General features: G+C 35.8%; 1 pseudogene; it reads right to left on the bottom strand.

Annotated features, from left to right (window-relative positions):
* Positions 1 to 224: 224 nt before the first annotated feature.
* LOC104240337 (protein trichome birefringence-like 11) lies at positions 225 to 5,518 on the bottom strand (annotated as a pseudogene).
* Positions 5,519 to 8,841: the final 3,323 nt, after the last annotated feature.

Below are 8,841 nucleotides of genomic sequence, written 5' to 3'. Positions count from 1 at the left end.
TTTCAGTGTTGTCAAAATGGATAATGTCTCTTCATCTATACAGTTCACAATGCTCTTTACACTATACAATATTGCAAACTAAATACCTAAATTTCACTCCTGATCGACTAAAGGATTCAGGAAAAAATCAAATGTACACACAAACTGCAATTGGAACCGAGGAGGTATCTCATCCGCTCAAGTGAGGACGCCCTTTTCTTCGTAATTTCAAATTGATTCTCGAAGAAGGCCACAGTCATTTGACCTAATAGTATTGGCATATTGATTTCTCCAGCTCAAGTTCCCTTTCCAACATTACACGTCTGATAATTACGAGCTGTAACAAGGTGAACTGCTTGAGAGATGACCTCTCTGCTGTCATTCCTGGAACTGAGAAGAAGTGTATTCGGAGATTTGATCCCGAGATAACTCCTGTTTGAGGAGGACTGCATAGAGAAGCTCGTTCCATGAATCAGGGACACCGGGGAGACACCAGTGGCTGCAGTCTTGCTTGTGAAGAGGAACTGGTCCCACATTAGGCCCTAAATAATATAAAGACAAGTGACCATCTCTTCTCCGAGATGTCATCCCCGTTACATTCAATAAACCCATAGTCCAAGCCGTTGATTTGTTAGCGAACTGCGATAGCACATTTAGGACTGTCTTATATTCAAATGAGTTATTCACTGACTCTTCCGATGATCCTAAGTCAGGTAGTGTCTCCAAGTGACAGCTACCACCGGTCCTCCAATCTCCACCTCTGTTCATCACAGTGATACATTAATTGCATATCGAGTGAGACAACCAAAACTAAATATCTACTGAACACATTAGACTAGTTTGCATGGCTCATTAGATATTATTAATCAAAATACCAATAATTTGCAGCTTTAAAATAATCAAGAAATCACACCAGGTACTAAACCAGCTTAACCAACATTCCAAGTTAGTGAATCCAGAAAGTGGCAGTGGCAAAAGATATCTTTTCCTGATTAAAAGGCAGTGTGGCCGCTCATTCAAAGTACTGTCTCTTCTTTGAAGGATAATGTATTAGACAAAATATTTTTCCTCTAAAAGAAATGAACAGGGGAAATATTTCTCCATCAAGATATTAGTTTTAAACCGCAAAACTGATTTTTTTTCTTTTTTCCTTTTTTGGGTTTTGAGGGAGGGTGGGGATGTGGAAATTATCCTGACCTCCCTCAAGCCAAAATGTAGAGGACCATCCCCCCATGACAATTGGTATTCCATTTAGATGTGTTATGCAAATGCACCCTTCTGTAGGCAACAATTAGTTTGATCATTGAAATTAAGTTATTGAACCAGCTATTTCAAAGTATATATAGATTCAACTACTGCCAGCTATTTTGATTCTATAAAAATTTGATCAGTTTCTAAATTGTTTTAAATATTATTTCCATTACCAAGACAAATTCAATATTACGCACACCTTATTGATTGAACAAATTTTACCAAAAATTTAATAATAGTGATCAAGGTTCCCAAATATAGAGCCAAAACTAAAGATGATAAAACAAAATGCACGACCTTTCTTTATTAGATTAGTTCCTTTCCCCAATTCAAGATTCAACACATTCCATCTCTATACAAGATCAATGAAGCGTAATCACAGCCGCTAAAATTACATTCACCCTCTCAAGGCTCATGTAATACAACAAACAGATAATTATGGAAAGAATCTGTGACATTGGATGAGTCTCAGCTAATCTCCATTTCACATTTCTAATATTATATACTACAAAAAAGACCTCAAAAGATTTATTCAAGGTGTGTTTGTTGAGGCAATGATCAATTGTGTTTTGCTATGGAAGTCAAGTACATCTGATGGATCAAGTGTGAAAATTACGTGAAGTGTAACTTATCCAAATAAGAAAAGGAGAGAAGAGTTACCTGAAGTGTACAGGAGCATAAGTACGAAAGAAGATTTTGGTCTTGGACATGTTAATTTCACGACCTATCCAATCAACCAATGTCACAATTGACTTCTGAAATACTGTCTCCACACTCATCGTCATGTTGACCTTTCTGCCTTCTTGGAAGTAGCATCCCCTGTAAAGGAAAAGGAAATCAAGAGTTGTAAATCTTCACATATATCAAGTATTTCAGCTCTACTAAAGCAATACACATTTAAAGTGCTTTAACATTCATACAACTTTTGGTGGTCGGAACCAAGATATCCAAATAAATTGAGCTTCATCAGGATGAAAGAGGACTAAACTCCAGTACACAGACTTATTAGGCTACTTATCATTTTTTAGAAAGAATTATCGTTGTTTGATCCTAACAAAAGTATCACTTTCACTAGATAATAGAACTACACTTGTATGTTCATACAGTTTGTCCACAACAAGTCAACAGGTTTGTATCAACCTAACCTCATCTGACCCATTTCATTACAATAAGTAGGCCGATCTAAAGGATGAGACAATAAAGGAAAATGAAGGGGCAAAACATATTCAATCAGCTCTTTTATTGATATTTCTGGAGATTAAATTACTAACCACCTTCACATTCATTCTATCTTCTTTGTTTCTTTTTGCCAACTGAATGAAGCCTAGAAATTCAAAATCTAATTTTCCATGGCAGATTATCGTGTCTATTTTGCGAATCATTGCACATCTTTCTACCATCAATTGCATTGATCAAATTTAAAATTGGAGCATTAAGTATGCCCTATGAACCAAGTAGAGCTGAACTAAGAATATTTCTGTATTAGATCAATTAGCTGAATCTTGCCAAATCATGCACATCGATACATGCTTATTCCCTTTCGAGTCCTGCATATAAATGAAGTGTCATAGATTCAAGACATAATTAATACATTGGGACAATTTAGAAAGAAATTGGAACTCAAACTTTTCAGTACTTGACCCAAACATCAGTTCAATTAGTCCTTCAACATTGTGCAAAGAAAAAACAGGAAGAGATCCACTAATTTGGATAGCAGCTCTTTTATGAATACCAATCTTTAGCAGCTCTTTTATTATAACATATTCCTTTAGCAGTCGAATAACTATTAAGTGGCCCTAATTCCTATTTCTGGTATAGATAATAATAACAAAAAAAAAAAAAAGAGTACTTGGTATAGCTTTTCTAGCCAATATCAGCTTATTTCTAGCCACTCTAGTAGATTTTCCTATCTTACTTGAGAAATAGTCCAAGTGATGTACCATATTCCATTCATCAGAAGACATCAGTCGAAGGAAATAAAGGCTGTGATTGAAAGGAAAGAAAAGAGTTTACCCTCTAATGGTTTTCTCATAATTCCACCAGTGACCACTGTTGAAAATCAAAATATCTGCACCTTTCCACTTAGCAGAGCTCCAATCCATCTGATCCAGCTTCACCGTCATTTTAACATTTCCGGGAGCCCCAGAAGGCGCACGACTTTGCAGCACTAGGAATGGTGCTCTGTAGTACTCAACAGTGCAGTTGAAATCCCTGAACTTAAAAATTAAAGAACCCATGTGCTTTGTGATTGGACTACCGTTAACTTCATATATCGAGCTATTATCAGAAACTGCTGAAGACAACAAGCAGAGAAGAGACTCCCACTGGTTTCTGCCTATTGAATCTCCAACGAACACCACCCGTCGGTTCCTCAGCTTTTCTAGCATATATTTTGCATCAAATCTGTTCCCAAAGTAGTAATTAACATTAATTTTTTGTTTTCCAGGCTCAATCAAATGATTATGAAAAACCTTCTACAGATAATCACAATAATCCTCTCAAAATACAGCACAATGAAGGCGTACAATACTTCCCCGTCCCAATTTATATTAGAGAAACTGACCGGACGCCGAGATTAAGAAAAAAAGAGTTTTGAAACTTATGATCTAAAACATGTCATAGAGCCTAAACGGAGAAAAAAATGGTCAGTGGAGATTCATATAGTGGACTCCAACTTACTTGGGACTGAAGCCCAACTGTACTAATAGTTGTAGTTGTGGTAAACATTTTTGTTGCTATAAATCATCTCATCAAGGTATAATCATAAGTTTATTAAATTGTTTCTAAATATGTATACATATCATTCTGTTTGGGCAGACTAAAGAGAAAAGAAGTATCACATAAATTGAAACAGAGCTAGTAATAAATGATAGTGTGTCAAGCTATGCAAGAAAAATGAAAATTCTACCCAAAAAGATATTAGCAGCAGAACATAAATACACAAGACAGAGCAATACAATTAATAGAATTTCATTGATGGAAACAAGAAGAAAATAAAAAATAAAAAGATAAACCAACCTGGGCAAGTTGCAATCTTTAGGCTGCCAACGCCATTTAGTATAGAAATTATCAGGCCTACCATTTTCAGAACAACGAAATCCTTCATCCAAAAACCTACAATCTTTTGATTGATAAAGTGGATAATTCTCATCCCATACCCAATTCCCATAAAAATATCACAACCATCACCACCTTTTTCCAAAAATCCCACCTTTTCATTTCTGTTACTAGTAATATTTACTAAAGAAGAGTCATTGAGACCAAACCAGGTAACAAAAAAAGAGGGCCCACGAAAGTGAGAACCAGTGTTCAGTACTGTGCTATAATCCAACAAGAAAAGACATACGAATAAACAAACAAGGAAAAAGAAGTAGCCAAAAAGTCCAGGTGATGGTTCTAAAGGCTTCAAACGCTTGAATTTCTTTGAAAAAATCAAAGTGATTCGTTGAGTTAAAGATTCTTGGAGATTGGTTTCCACTCATCTCTGTTTTTTGAGTACAGAAAACTACAGTTTTAGAAGCAAAGTACTAAAGAACTCTAGAGTCTGAAAAGACGAGAAGATTGAAAGAGAGAAAATCCTAGATTTTTTAAATCAATAAAAGACACTTGTACTATTACAGCTATACCACTAATAGACACGAACTTGATATATTAAATATTTTATTGTTATTGTTAATTAATGTTAAAAATGGGGATGTGTACATGCAAAAGCTTTTGAGTTGAGCACAGAAATGTGGGGCTAAAGAGAGAGAGAGAGGACAGAAGTTGAGGAAAATGTTGATAATGATGAGGTGGGGTTTGGACAAAGGCAAACATTCAAAAAAAAAAAAAAAAACGGCAAGAAACGTGTATTTATGCAGAAAACCCGCATTTTACTCCCTCATTGACCAAATAAAAACCTCTCTTTGGCTATTTGCTTAATTTCGTAAGTGTTTTTGTTTCGTATATTTTTACTCTCATCATCTTTGTGAAGGTTTACAAAATCCGACAACATGAATATGGAATGAATGGAAGATTTAATGCTTAAATGTTAAATTCTTTTTTTTCTGATTTTAAGAAACATGTAATATTCCCTTTATTACATGGCAGAATCAGAATTTGAAATTTAAGTGTACAAAATTCCAACATTTCAAGTTATTGGGTAGTATATATTTAATGTAATTCTTTTAAGATAAATATAGAATTTCGATCAAAGTTATTCGCCCAAAACTTTAACTAACACACCAGCTCCTTCACTGATTTTATGTGACACTATTTTGTTACTAGTTTGTTCAAGAAAATCTGACATATTTTTTTATCTAAAAATAATGTAACTTTTTTTAATTGTTATGTAAATAGTATGTTATATTGTGATTATAAGTATAAAAAAATTGATAAACACAATATCATAACATGTGTAAAATAATAACTTTTGAAAAAAAAAATATTAAAAAACTCTGTTAATTTAAGCGACGTTACATAAATAAAAACGAAATGAGTGAGTTTTGTCTTCTTTTTTATGGTTACTAAGGCGATGGATGGAATAATTGGACGGTTCCTTTTTCTTTTCAAATACTATTCCTATTCCTTCCGTCTCAAATTAAACGAGTTGTTCTCCTTTTTAGTCTAATCCCAAATAAATAATATATTTTTGAATTTGAAAATAATTTAACTTTAAACTCTTTATTTTACTCATTTTACTTTTAATGAAAAGCTTTTATAACCACACAAATATCATGGCCCCACAAAGCTTTTTCCCCCTTAAACTTTTAAGAATTCGAGTTTCAAAAATTTCTTCTTTTTCCTATATTCCGTATCGAATCAAACTAATTCATTTAAATTGAAACGCTTTCCATATTATTTTTGTGCTTCTAGAAGTGACAGCAGAAAAGCATAAAGCACAAGGGTGGTAACGAGGAGAACGTGTAGCCCTACGTGGGGTCGTGGCAACAAGTCAGTCGAATATGCGGAAGTGCGAAAGAAATTTAATACTATATTATTATTCAATCATCTCCAAAAAAAATTTAAAAACATTTAATCTGAAAAGCTAAACTATATTTTTAAATATAAAAACTCTTTACGTTGCGACTATATGTGTATAAAAAGAGGTGAGTTATCTCTGAATTTTAGAATCCTAGAACATATAGAATGTACATAATTCTAAAGTTGAGTTGACTTGATTAAACAAAAATAATAAAGATTCTTGTATTTTTCTTTTTTATATCTAATAATGCATTTTAAACTAGTGCAAATTAAAGAAATCGAGAACAAAACGTACCATTTTCTGACAGGTCTGTACTACAGAAGTATTATTTTTCTTGAAGGCTTTGGAAACAATAATGAAGACCAAAGATTCGATTAAGAAGAATGTTGCAGTCAACGATCGAGCATTTGATTGATTTTAGTAATTATAAAATTAATGTTATTTAGGGCTCCTCTTTTCAATTTTCATGGACCATAGTTGAGATTGTCACGCTGCCAAGCACCAAAGAAGACATACTTCATACCAGGTGTATTGGTCAAAATCTGACCGTCACGGCCGAGCTGACCAACGTCCCGCTCAAGTGACAGGGCAGTAAAAGATAACATGGCTCACTCTATATCCCATTCTCGACACCCGCCGAGTCAGAAGGAGCAATGTCTAAAGAACAACCAAGGCACACTTGATGCGAGAGAGCGTCAGACCAAGTAAATGACAAGGGTGCCTTAACTATATATAGTAGGGAAAAACCCTCGATAGGAGGCGGTCTCCTTCCCTTTCTCTCTCCCGAGCTCTCTTCTTATAATCTTCATAGAAAAGAAGTAATCTGCATAAATACATGTAAAACTACCTCTCCCATCGATTGATGGGAGCCACAATGAAAAGTTTCAATAAGATCGATTATATCTATTTCATCTTATATACTATCTATTCTGTTAGCTTTTTGATATGGAATTTATGATGTTTCACTAAGATTTACCCCTTCATTTTCTTTGATTGATTTATTCAAAAAGGTTTCGATATTTTTTGAGTCAAACAATTTGGCGCCGTCTGTGGGGATTTCTTAGTGAAATTTCATAGTCTCTCCCAGATCAAAGACAAGAAATACGATTACCCACCGAAAAGAGCGCTAAGACAAAACCCAACCCACGCGGGATAAAGGCGCAGCACAGTAGGGGAAGGAGAGCCAAGTAGAGTCACTGAATTTAGAAATCCTCGCCCCATCAACCATCGAAATGCCAAACAAAGCGAACAACGTTACAAACCTGCTCTCCTTCATCAGACCACAATATGGGGGTAAAGGAAGTATCATTTTAACTCATCTTCTGCTCTTTGCTCAAGCAGGAACACAAATGCCACGCGGGCGAGCGAGTAAAGAAACATCTCAATTAAAGAACGAGAAACTACTACAAAACAACAAAAATACCGCCCGTCGGTGACACCTTCAAGCCGGAAGGCAAGAGTCATACAAGGAAACTACAATGTGTGTGCAGAACGAACCTAAGCGAAACAGCAACGTTTCGTAATCTCCGACGTTGTACCCTCTGATGCAAACAATGTCAAAGGAACTGGGACTCCCCCAGAAGATGTCTGATTCTCCAAAAACTGGGACTGACGACGAGTTACTATTTTGATAAGTTCGAAATAACACCCTTTAAGGCCAAGGGCCTTCGCCAAAAAGAAGCGTTCAACCTCGATCGAATGACGACAGGTTACTATTTTGATAAGTTTGAAATAACACCCGTTAAGGCCAAGGGCCTTCGTGAAAAAGAAGAGTTCGACCACGATCGAACGACTACGGGTTACTATTTGGATAAGTTCGAAATAACACCATTTAAAGCCAAGGGCCTTCGCCAAAAAGAGGAGTTTGATCTCGATCGAACGACGACGGGTTACTATTTTGATAATTTCGAAATAACACCCTTTAAGGCCAAAGTCCTTCGCCAAAAAGAAGAGTACGACCTCGGTCGAATGACAATGGGTTACTATTTCGATAAGTTCGAAATAACACCCTTTAAGGTCAAGGGCCTTCGCCAAAAAGAAGAGTTCGACCTCGATCGAACGACGACGAGTTACTATTTCGATAAGTTCGAGATAACACCCTTTAAGGCCAATGGCCTTCGCCAAAAAGAAGAGTTTGACCTCGATCGAACGACGACGAGTTACAATTTCAATAAGTTCAAAATAACACTCTTTAAGGCCAAGGGCCTTCGCCAAAAATAGGAATTCGACCTCGATCGAATGACGACGGGTTACTATTTTGATAAGTTCGAAATACACCCTTTAAGGCCAAGGTCCTTCGCCAAAAAGAAGAGTTTGACCTCGATCGAACGACGACTGGTTACTATTTCGATAAGTTCGAAATAACACCCTTTAAGGCTAAGGGCCTTCTCCAAAAAGAAGAGTTCGACCTCGATCAAACTACGACGGGTTATTATTTCGATAAGTTTGAAATAATACCCTTTAAGGCCAAGGGCCTTCGCCAAAAAGAAGAGTTCGACCTCGATCTAACGACGACGGGTTACTATTTCGATAAGTTCGAAATAACACCCTTTAAGACCAAGGGCCTTCATCAAAAAGAAGAGTTCGACCTTGATCGAAGAACGATGGGTTACTATTTCGATAAGTTAAAAATAACACCTTTCAAGTCC

Source organism: Nicotiana sylvestris, chromosome 9 (genome assembly GCF_000393655.2).
Source record: "Nicotiana sylvestris chromosome 9, ASM39365v2, whole genome shotgun sequence".
NCBI lineage: Eukaryota > Viridiplantae > Streptophyta > Magnoliopsida > Solanales > Solanaceae > Nicotiana > Nicotiana sylvestris.
The sequence above is the reverse complement of the archived record's forward strand: the minus strand, read 5'-3'. Positions and strand labels throughout refer to the sequence as shown.